Source organism: Xenopus laevis, chromosome 1S (genome assembly GCF_017654675.1).
Source record: "Xenopus laevis strain J_2021 chromosome 1S, Xenopus_laevis_v10.1, whole genome shotgun sequence".
Taxonomy (NCBI): Eukaryota; Metazoa; Chordata; class Amphibia; order Anura; family Pipidae; genus Xenopus; species Xenopus laevis.
This window is the reverse complement of record NC_054372.1, coordinates 72,730,289-72,742,649: the sequence shown is the minus strand read 5'-3', so window position 1 is coordinate 72,742,649 and position 12,361 is coordinate 72,730,289.

Genomic DNA, 12,361 nt, shown 5'->3' with positions numbered 1-12,361 from the left:
TGAACTCTCACTGAGAGGCATTCTTGTGCATGCACACGTCACGTTTATATCTGGCACATGTATGGTTGTTCTACCTGCAATTTTGGTGCAAAGAGATGTTTGAAGCCTGCCATGCTTGGAATTGGTCTAATTTATGACCTACTGAAATAATTTGTAATACCCCTGCTATCCATAGAATCTGATTCTTCTTGCCTTGACCATTCGCTTGGCTATCTACATTGGTAATTCCCTCACTTAATTCTTTCTCTTCCCTCTGGTTGTCCAAGGAGAGATAGTATTTAACACATGTTGCCACTAAAGGTTCTGAGCCCCAAAAGGGTATGGTGAATACTGGCTGCTGCACATCAGCTTTGCATATTTGCATCCATTCTGGCTCCCAAACCCCACTTGTTTGCAGCTGTACATATTTCAAAAATGGGAAATGCATGGGTCATAGGGCTCATTTGGTTCCCACTTGCTGGGGGAGGTGCTGCTGAAGGACCTGAAATAGATGTAGGTTCCAGTAGGTGAAGTAAGTGCCAAGGAAGAATTTGTAATAGCTCACTGTAGGTGTGAGAGGCAGGATCAGAGTATTAAGTAGAGCAGCCAGAGGCTCCAACAGGGAGGCCAGGTGGGTTAGTACCCTGCAATGTGACTGCATAGGGATTCAAGCGATCAGGCTAAGTAATAAAGATTCACCACTGTGAGTTTCACTTAGTGGTTGTAATTCTTTCACCAAGGCAGTGAGTAGTACTTCTGGGATTCCCCAAAACATTACGGGCATATTTATTTTGTTTTGTAAAATCAAAATCGCAAAATAAGTGTATAATGTTTTGTAAAATAAATGGCAAATTTATCAAGTCGTGTAATTTTAAGCCATGCGAAGGACGGATTTGCCTCCATTATTTTTACATTGCTCCTGGCGGAAGTCAGTCTAAGAAAAAATGCGTAAAAAATGTACATTGTTTTTTTTACACTGCGAAACCTGGCGTATTATCCTGCATAGCATAATAAATATGCTCCTGCATCTGTATTTGTGTTAGCTGACATCTGATGTTGGAAGGTACTTTTACTGATTTGTGATCTTGTACCATCTGAATCAGCACCCAACAAGAGAAATCATCCAATAAAGTTTCACTTGTTTTAAAAGAACCGCTTGGAAAATCTTGCACTATTATAAAGGGATTGGGGCAAGTTTAGGTACAGTCGAGACACCATCTTAGAGGGATTGGGGTCATGGAGGGTTTCTTCTATGTTAGGGGAGAAGAGTTGTAGGTTGAGAGTGGTGAATTGGGAGCAAAAAGTGTGTCTAAGCTGAAGGTATTTAAAAATGGTATATATCCTGATTGGCATTTTTACTGGAGAGTGGGGTAAGTAGGTAAGGTCAAATTATTTAGAAGGTCCCCTAGGCATTTGATGTTCTGGATGGGCCAGAAGGTAAAGTTTTGTAACTGCAGAAAGTGTGGTAAATATGATTTCCCCCACAAAGGGAGAAACTGGGATAATGTGGAGTTTGAGAGCTAACAACCAGGTTTTATTATGAGGTATAGTAAGAGTAGTAGGAAGACGTTTTGAGTCCTTAGGGGCTCAGTATGGGAAGTTGCAAAGTCCCTCCCAAGAGGATACCAAAAGTTCCTGGAGTTGTGAGTTGGGTTATAGGGGTCTGGATTGAAACACCAGTGGAGGTAGTATATCTATGATGCTAGGTAATAAAAGTAGAAATTGGGAAGGACTAGTCCTCCCTCTTTGTGGGTAGCACATCGTTTGGCCCAGGCTATCCTGGGTGTTTTGTTTTTCCATAGGAAAGGAATTAGAAGTTCATGCAGTTTCTTGAAAACAGTTTTAGGAATGTGGACCGGGGTATTATGGAGTATGTATAGTAGCTTTGGAAGGTAAATCATTTTGACAATGTTGACCCTACCCCAAAGAGATAGTGGTAATTTAGTCCAGGGGGATAGGGTGTATGATAGATTGGTAAGGATTGGATCCAGGGTTAATGTTACGTATTTGGTAACATCCGCATGAATCGTAACCCCTAGGTATTTGAACTGGTTAGCCCAATTCAGGGGAGTTTCAGGTGGTAGATTCTGGGGTTGGTTGGGGTCTACTGGAAACAGAACAGATTTCTCCCAGTTGACCACATTAAGTAAACCGGTTAGGGAGTTGTTGGGGTCGGCCAAGTATACTAGGATGTCATCTGCATAAAGAGAGATCTTTTCTTGTATGGTGGCTAGGGTTAGGCCTTTGATTTGGGCGGATTGTCTAATTAGAATAGCCAGTGGCTCAATTGCCAAGGCAAATAGTATTGGAGATAGGGGGCATCCCTGTCTTGTCCCCCTAGTTAGTGAAAAGGAGGGGGATATGAAACCATTGACTCGGCTCTGGAATGCTTGTAGAAGAGTTTAATCCAAGTTAAGCATCTCGGACCCAGCACATAGTGGGATAGGACCGCCCACAGGTATTTCCACTTTACAGAATCGAAAGCTTTTGTCCAATGAGGCCACAACTCTAGTTCCTGTCTCTAAGTGCGTAATTTGGAGGTTGGTAAGGAGTTGTCCGAGGTTAATATTAGTTGAACGTCCAGGCATAAAGCCTGATTGGTCGGGATGTATAAGATCTGAGACCACCTGTTGGAGTCGGGAAGCGAAGATCTTGGCCAGGATCTTGGCTTCTGTGTTGAGGAGAGAAATAGGGTGGTATGAAGAGCAAAGAGATGGGTCCTTTCCCGGTTTGGGAATGACTACTGTTAATGCTTCTGCGAATGAGGGAGGCAGGGAGGCACGATCATATGCGTTTTGGGGAGTTTCCAAGTATTTAGGGGCAAGTTGCGCCAAGAGAGTCTTGTTCCAGTCCAGGGGTAGTCCGTCTGACCCGGAGTCTTGTTGGAGGGTAGGGAGGCAATTGCCTCAGTAATTTCTTGGACATTAATGGTGGAGTCTAGAAATGCCCGGTGGGGGAAAGGGTGGGTATGGCGAAAGAATTCAAAAATTGGTGAAGTTGGGCTCTGGAGTAAGTTGTTGTGGAAGTATATACTGTAGGTTTTCATAGAAGCTTACAAATTCCTGTGCTATGATTCTGGAATTTACACTTATAGAGCCATCGTCTAATGTAAGACATGGGATAGCAGAGAACACTATATATGGTTTTGCGAGAAATGCCAGAAGTTTGCTATTTTTGTCCCCTTGGTACATTGGTTCTGATAAAGTATGGCTTTACAAGTTAGAAATATAGAAGCTCTGTGTATGGGGTCTTGCGCTCTTAGGAGGGCAGCGTAATTAGTGGTAATAGGGTTCTCTATATGTGCTGTCAGCCTCTTGGAGCTCATCTTCTGCTTTTTTCACATGCTTGTGATACTGTTGCCATAAGGGACCCCCTGTCACGGCCGGCACCCAATACCAGAACAGGTGCCAAGTACCCTGGTCTTGGCTCGGCTTCACCAGTAGTGTGACCACCGTTGGGCTTCGGGAGGAGCCCTCAGCTTACTTGGGTGCCACCTGGACTTAACGAGGGGTACAAGGCAAGATGTTCTGGCTAGCAGAGGGGCACGGCAGGTAGCAGAGTCTTTTGGGCCGAAGGTCACGGTACAAATGGAGCAGGCGAGAGAATCATCAGACAGGCTGGGTCGAGGCAGGCAGATATCAAGAATTGTCAGGCAGGCAAGGGTCAAACTGGGTTGTCAATCAAAAGGGTTAATCAAAAGAGGTAGTCGGTAATCAGGCAAGGGTCAGGATCCAGAAGTCAGAATAGTCAAAAGCCAGGCAGGGGTCACAACAGGAATCACAAACAGGTTCAGACAGAAATAGCTTAAGCTCAGAAGCACCAGGAACAAATCCTATCACGGGCAAGGTGCTGTGGACAGAAATGGGCTTAAATACTTTTGAATTTCGTGCCTTTGCGCGCTGACGTCATATTTCAGCGTGCCTTTAAATACAAGGAGACGCGACACGCCCTTAGAGAAGAGCCGGCGCCAGCGCATACACGCTGGCGCGGCTAGAGGGAAGGATGGTGCGGCGGATGACCCCGCCGCACAGGTATTATTACATTACCCCCCCTCTCGAGGGGAGGCCACTGGACCCCCAGGCTTCCCAGGAAACTTGATGGAATTGCTTCCTGAGACGGTCAGCCTTGCTGTCCTCAACTGAGACCCAAGAGTTCTCCTCGGGACCATAGCCCTTCCATTTAATTAAGTACTGGAGCTTACCCCTTACCAGGCGAGAATCAAGGAACTCTTGGATCTCAAATTCAGGCTGACCCTCGACCAACACTGGGGGAGGAACAGATGACTGCCGGATTTGTGAAGCTGGTTTGAGAAGGGAGACATGAAAGGAATCATAAATTTTAAAATGAACAGGTAACTTAAGACGAACAGAGGAAGGGTTAATTATTGCGGTGATGGGATATGGACCAATGAATTTAGGACCCAGTTTGAGAGAGGGCACCTTCAACTTGATATTCATGGTAGATAACCAGACCAAATCCCCCACTTTATACTGGGGTGCCTCTCTACGAGATCTGTCAGCAGCTTTCTTTTGAGCTGATGCAGCTGCAGACAGAGACTCATGCACTTGAGACCAGACCTTAGAAAATAACTCAACAGAGGAGTTGGCAGATGGTACAGGGGAACCAGACCCAGAGAACGAAAAAGCGTTGGGGTGCAACCCATTGACAATAAAGAAAGGGGATTCCCCCAAGGAAGAATGAGTAGCATTATTGTATGCAAACTCTGCCCAAGGTATTAGTTCTGCCCAAGTGGACTGGTTGTTGGACACATAACACCTGAGGTACTGCTCCAGTGACTGATTCACCCTCTCAGTTTGGCCGTTGGTTTGGGGATGATAAGCAGTGGAAAAAGATAACTCAATCCCCACCAGCGCACAGAAAGCACGCCAAAACTTTGAGACAAACTGAACCCCCCTGTCAGAAACAAAATTTTCAGGAAAACCATGTAACTTAAAAATGTGATTAACAAACAAATCAGCCAAGGTCTTAGCAGAAGGGAGGTGTGGAAGGGGAATAAAATGGCTCATCTTGCTAAACCTATCCACCACCACCCAGATCACAGTTTTCCCCTGAGAAGGGGGCAAATCAACAATGAAGTCCATCGAAAGATGGGACCAAGGTTTTACTGGAATGGGTAAGGGAATTAACAGACCCTGGGAAGAATTTAGAGAAACCTTGGATCTTTGTCAGACTGGGCAGGAATTAACGAAGGCCTTAGTATCCTGTTTGAATGAGGGCCACCAAACATGACGGGATAACAGGGACAACGTCTTTGAAATGCCTGGATGCCCTGCCATCTTAGAATCATGAACCTCTCTCAATACTTGCTCCCTTAATTCCTGTGGTACAAACCATCTCCCGGAAGGGATATCTGTAGGAGCAGATGTTTGAAGAGGGAGCAATAGAGAAGAGAGGTCAGATTCAAGGGTTGCTATGATAATTTCCCTAGGAATAATGGGAGTACACTCACTAGAGTCAGAAGAAATGGATTTGAAAACTCCTAGAGAGTGCATCCGCCTTGGTGTTTTTAGTCCCAGAGAAAAATTAAACGCATGCTGGGGTCAGCGCCCTTCTTGGTTAAATTAGTGATGGGGGCCACAATGAGGGAAAAATTCTTAATAAACTGACGATAATAATTAGCAAAACCAAGAAACCTTTGGGTTGCACGTAACGAAAGGGGTTGGGTCCAATCCAGGACTGCTCATACCTTGCCTGGATCCATTTCTAGACCCTTGCAGGAAATGTTAAACCCCAAAAACTGAACAGAAGAAACCCCAAAAGTACATTTCTCTAGTTTCGCATAAAGATTATTTCCCCTTAGCCTTCGTAAGACTTCACAAACATGATTTTGATGTTCTTTCCTGTTGGAGGAAAAAACAAGAATATCGTCTAGGTAGACCACTACGAAGATCCCCAGCAGGTCCCGGAAGATGTCATTGACAAACTCCTGGAACACTGCGGGGGCATTACAAAGACCAAAAGGCATTACAAGATACTCGTAGTGGCCATCCCTGGTGTTAAACGCTGTCTTCCACTCATCACCCTCCCTGATACGTATCAGGTTATAAGCCCCCCTAAGATCAAGTTTGGTAAAGACCTTAGCTCTTTTAACCCAATCAAAAAGTTCAGAAATTAAAGGGAGAGGATAGCGGTTCTTTATGGTGATCTTATTGAGCCCCCTATAGTTGATACAGGGACGAAGACCACCATCTTTTTTCCCAACAAAAAAACCCCCCGCCCCTGCTGGGGAACAAGAAGGTCTGATAAAACCCCTCTCAAGATTTTCCTTTATATACTCTTTCATGGCCTGGGCTTCCGGCAATGAAAGAGGCTAGGTTCTACCACGAGGAGGAGTGGACCCGGGGATCAAATCAATTGGGCAGTCATACTGCCGGTGTGGGGGTAGGGTTTCAGCGGCCTTTTTAGAGAACACATCAGCATATTCTGCATATGAAGCAGGTAACCCCACAAGGGATGTAGTTGCCACTACTGAGGGTAAGCATACCCCACCACACTTAGATCCCCATTGAATTACCTCCCTCGAAACCCAGTCAATCAGAGGGTTATGCCTCTGGAGCCATGGTAACCCCAAAATGAGAGGAGAGGTAGCACCTTCTATAAGGTACAACGCTATCTCCTCGCAATGCACATTGTTTACACACATAGAAAGAGAAACGGTTTGTTTGGAAACCACACCTGACCCTAAGGGTCTCTTATCCACTGCCCATATTCTCATGGGGGTAGTTAGGGAAACCAAAGGAATCTTGTATTTGACTGCAAAAGCAGCATCCAGAAAGTTTCCCTCTGCCCCAGAATCCACAAATGCGGACACCTTGACAGAGCCCGTAGGCCAGGTTAGTTTAACTGGTAACAAAACCTTAGAGGCAGATTGGGGAGAGGAAACTCCTGCACCCAAATGGAGCTCCCCTTCTCCATTTAGGCTTCGGAGTTTCCCGGCCTCTTAGAACATTGGTTCAGAAAATGTCCCTTTTCACCACAGTACATACAGAGACCCAGGGAACGCCTGCGTGCCTTTTCCTCAGGAGTTAGATGGGATATGCCTAATTGCATAGGCTCCTCCTGAGGTAGAGGCACAAAGGGGTTAGGAGATTTTACATTGGTCACCACATTGGATCTTATAAAGGTAGGGGGTAATTTACCAGACTATCTTTTACAGAATCGGATAACTCCAAACGGAATTGACTCCTTAGAGCCAAATCTTTCCACCCAGTTTCCACTGCCCACTGGGGAATTCGGTGCAATACACCTCCGCATCCCTTTTCCCTTGGCGCAACTTACGAATCGCGGTATTGGCAGACGATGCACGATCCAGGGTCATCGTAAAGAATGGCCATGCTGTTAAAGAAGGTGTCTAGGGAATAACGAGCTAGGTCTGAAGAAGGCAGCCTGAGGGCCCAAATTTGGGGGTAACCCAAAAGCAGGTTCATTATGAACCTTACTTTCTCCTAATCAGATTGGAAAGAATGAGGAAAGAAACTAAGGTACATCTTACAAGCCTCTTTGAAAACAAAAAATTTAGTGCGATCCCCACTGAACCTTTCAGGGAACACAATTTTGGGTTCATGGGGTTTAGATGAGTTACCCCAACTGGCAGAAGAACCCACAGGAGGTGCAGGAACAGGATTAGGCGGCTACTGCGAAGGCCCCAACTGGCGGTCAGATTGTGGCACCCTTGAAGCAAATAGTTCTGTTTTTGCACTTGCTCCTCCATACGTTGCAGCAAGGTAGTGAGCAACATCTCAGTGGAAGTTTGAAGTGTAGCAGAGGCAGCAGCAGCTTCGTGACCGTCATCCTCCATGGCCCGTGATAATGTCACGGCCGGCACCCAATACCAGAACAGGTGCCAAGTACCCTGGTCTCATCTCGGCTTCACCAGTAGTGTGACCACCGTTGGGCTTCGGGAGGAGCCCTCAGCTTACTTGGGTGCCACCTGGACTTAACGAGGGGTACAAGGCAAGATGCTCTGGCTAGCAGAGGGGCACGGCAGGTAGCAGAGTCTTTTGGGCCAAGGTCAAGGTACAAATGGAGCAGGCAAGAGAATCGTCAGACAGGCTGGGTCGAGGCAGGCAGATATCAAGAATTGTCAGGCAGGCAAGGGTCAAACCGGGTTGTCAATCAAAAAGGGTTAATCAAAAGAGGTAGTCGGTAATCAGGCAAGGGTCAGGATCCAGAAGTCAGAATAGTCAAAAGCCAGGCAGGGGTCACAACAGGAATCACAAACAGGTTCAGACAGAAATAGCTTAAGCTCAGAAGCACCAGGAACAAATCCTATCATGGGCAATGTGCTGTGGACAGAAATGGGCTTAAATACTTTTGAATTTCGCGCCTTTGCGCGCTGACGTCATACGTCAGTGCGCCTTTAAATACAAGGAGACGCGCCGCGCGCGCCCTTAGAGAAGAGCCGGCACCAGCGCATACATGATGGCGCGGCTAGAGGGAAGGATGGTGCGGCGGGCGTCCCCGCCGATGGCGCGGCGGACGACCCCGCCGCACAGGTATTATTACACCCCCCCACCCGTGACTGCCTTAGAGGCATCCCATAAGATCATTGAGGGTGCAGATTCAGAGTTATGTGTCCAGTAGTCATTATAGGCCAGGGTGTTTGCGGAGGCAACTGTGTCATTTTAGAGCCAAAGTGGATTGAGTCGCCATAGTCTGTCTGGGCCATCTGGGTTCCAACGTAAATTGAGTTGGAGGGGGGAGTGATCAGACAGGGTTTGCGGTAGGTGTGGGACTTGGTCCACTAGGGGTAATACAGTAGGTCTTGGGTGACTAAGGCCAAGTATATTATTGAGAAGGACTTGTGTGTTATGGAGTGGCAGGAATAAACCTTTTGGAGTGGGCGTTCCCATCTTCATAAGTGCATTGTAGGGCCTCCACCCAATGGAAAAGTTTAGTGGAGGTGTGAGGGTCAGGAGTGAGTTTATCTAGGGATGGGTTTAGACAGCAGTTAAAATCCCCCATTAGACAGACAGGGCTAGGGGGAAATTGTTTATTATTAAATTAAGGATGGACAAATGGTGGTGGCATGTAAATATTGATCAGAGTAATAGGTTTATTTGCAATGAAGCCATGGAGGATTAAGAATCTTCCATAATTATCCTAATGGAGCTTGTGTAATTTAAAGGATAGGCTTTTTACGAATTAGTATTGAGACTCCTCATTCATTCTGTGAAAAAACAGGTGTCAACTATGGCCCTTATTTGGGCAGCAAATATTGTGCATGCTCCTTATAGTGCATTTCTCTCTGAGTAAAATGGGTTGTTCCAGACATTGATCAGAAGAACAGTGTACTTTGATAAGTTGATTGGAGAGGGGAAAACATATAAAAAAGTGCAACTACAACTCGAAAGATTTTGAAGAATATGAAAAACTACTGTTCAAATGTACAGAAGGATAGCCAAAATGGCAAGGGTAAGGCATTTTTTGTAGCTATATGCACAAAATGTCTTAATGTCTTAAATATATTGATAATGGGTTGAGTTCAGTGGACCTCTTGTATTTATCTGTATACATTTTGTGGCTACAGCCTCATTGCACCCCCCTTAACGGTTCAAAAATTAGTGGTGAGCATACATTTCCCTTGTTTGTTTTAGTTTATACATGAGCTGTGGCCAGCTCCATGTTGTAGCTCCCACCTTTTCCAGCTATAGTCAGGTAATCCCAGTGGTGAAAAGCAGCAAGTAAGGTAAAATTTATTCCCTGGGGTTTTTCGGATAACGGATCTTTCTTTAATTTGGATCTTCATACCTTAAAGGAAAGCTACCAAAGCAGTTTATTTCCAATAATTTAGCCACAATAGTGCAAGCTATAACACTATATTTATTCTGTAGAATGCTTTACCATACATGAGTAAACAGGTCTAGAAGCTGTCTCTGTTTGTTTAGGGATAGCAGCTGCCATATTAGCCTGGTGTGTCATCACTTCTTGCCTGAGTCTCTCCCTGCTCACTCATAGCTCTAGGCTCAGATTACAACAGGGAGGGGAGGAGGAAAGGGGGAAAAGGGAGAGGGAGAGAGAGGAGCAAACTGAGCATTCTCAAGCCCTAGCCCTGGAGGTTTATGCTGAAAACAGGAAGCAGCATTACTTTGAGGGTTTACGGGTGTATTTATATAGACCTTTCTGATAAAGCTTACTTTATTTTAGACTTTTCTTCTCCTTTAAGTCTACTAGAAAATCATGTAAACATTAAAAAACCCAATAAGCTGGTATTGCTTCCAATAAGATTAATTCTATCATGGTTTGAATCAAGTACAAGGTAATCTTTTATTATTACAGAGAAATAAGAAATATTGTTAAAAATTTTGCTTTGCATTATTTTACTATTATTTTACTATTATGGAGTCAACGGGAGCTTTCCTGCTTTTCTGAGCTTTCTGGTTAACGGGTTTCCGGATAATGGATCCCATACCTGTAATAAAATTCTTACAGAATCAGATGAAATTTGAGTGTAGGACTGGCCTGACTGGGGATGACTTTGACGTAGTTGGCTATCCCTATTTTGTTTAAAGGGTAAGGCTTTTTAGTAGCTGTATGCACAAAATTTCTCAATGTCTTAAATATATTGATTAGGGATGCACCGAATCCAGGATTCGCTTCGGGATTTGGCCTTTATCAGTAGGATTCAGATTCGGGTGAATCCTAATTTGCATATGCGAATTAGGGCAGGGGAGGGAAATTGCACGATTTAGAAGGTCTAAAGTTACCTGTGAGTACAGTTACAATTAGAAGACACCTAAGTGAAACCAAACTATCTCATTGCAAAGTCCCATTGTTGAAAAAAAGATGTGCTGAATGGGTTACAATTTGCTAAAGAACCCAAATTGACTGGACTAAAGAGAAAGCGCAACATTTTGTGGACTGATGAAAGCAAGATTGGTCTTTTTGGGTCTAGGGGCCACAGACAGTTTGTCAGATGACCCCCAAACACTGAATTAAAGCCACAATACACTGTGAAGACAATGAAGCATGGTGGTGCAAGCATCATGATATGGGGATGTTTCTCATACTATGGCGGTGGGCCTATTTATCACATACCAGGGATCATAGATCAGTTTCATTATATCAAAATACTTGAAGAGGTCATGTTGCCTTATGCCGAAGAGGATATGCCCTTGAAATGTGTTTCAACAAGACAATGATACCAAAAACACCACTAAACAAGCATCATCTTGGTTCCAGACCAACAAGATTGAATTTATGGAGTGGCCAGTCTAATCTCTGGATCATAATCCAATAAAAAACTTGTGGGGTGACATCCAAAATGCTATTTTTGAGGCAAAACCAAGAAATGCAGAAGAATTAGGGAATGTAACAGGAGCCAGAAGTTGGTCAACTCCAACACGGATGTGCAGCAGTTCTCAAAAACAGTGCTTATACAACTAAATATCAGTTCAGTGATTCAAAGGAAAGCAAAATCTTAAAACATTTATACAGTGAATGTTTGAGTTTGTAAAGATGAATGCAGACTCTACCATTTTTTGGGTTAGCCCAATATCCCTCATATACATTTTCATGTTGATTTGGAATATAATGTGCACTGTTGCCAGTGCATTTATGTGTATGGAAATAAAACCTATTATAAGGATTTTGAGCTTTATCAACTTTTTTAAATGCTGTTATTCTGAACACAACTTTATATGCACATTGACATTTGCGATTGGCTCAGGTCCCTGTACAGAAACACCTATAAAGCTAAACATAATACTTGGGGTAGTTTGGAATGGGTGCTAAATGACTAAGGACAGCACGCTTTACTGATACATTTTTATTTGGACTGGGATCACAATAGCTTGTTTTACTCCGAAAGATAATCTGGGTGGAAGACTTTTGCCGTTCGATTCGATTCAATCGTACGATCGTACGATTTTACAAAAAAACCTACGACTTCTCAAAACTTAGCCAACGGCTCATTTAGGTTGTAGGAGGTTCCCCCATAGGCTAAACAGCAATTCGGCAGGTTTAAGGTGGCGAAGTGTCGAAGTCGAAGTTTTTTAAAGAGACAGTACTTCGATTTTCGAATGGTCGAATTTGTGAAGTATTTTCAATTCAAGTCGAATTTGGCCTATTCGATGGTCGAAGTACCCAAAAATTACTTTGAAATTCGAAGTTTTTGAATTCGAAAATTCACTTAGTACCCTTAGTAAATGGGCCCCTAACTGTAACAGGAAGAAGTGTTGAAGCAAAAGACAGAACTATGTCTGTTAATTGGCTCATGTGACCTAACAAGTATGGTTTGTTGATATGTTTGTGTGCACAGTGAATCGTACTGTAAGGCTTTCTTGGGCTATCCTGCCAATGAGGAGTTAAGGGTGTCCAGCTAGTGGAGTGAGCATGAGTTACATGTGAATATACACCCAGG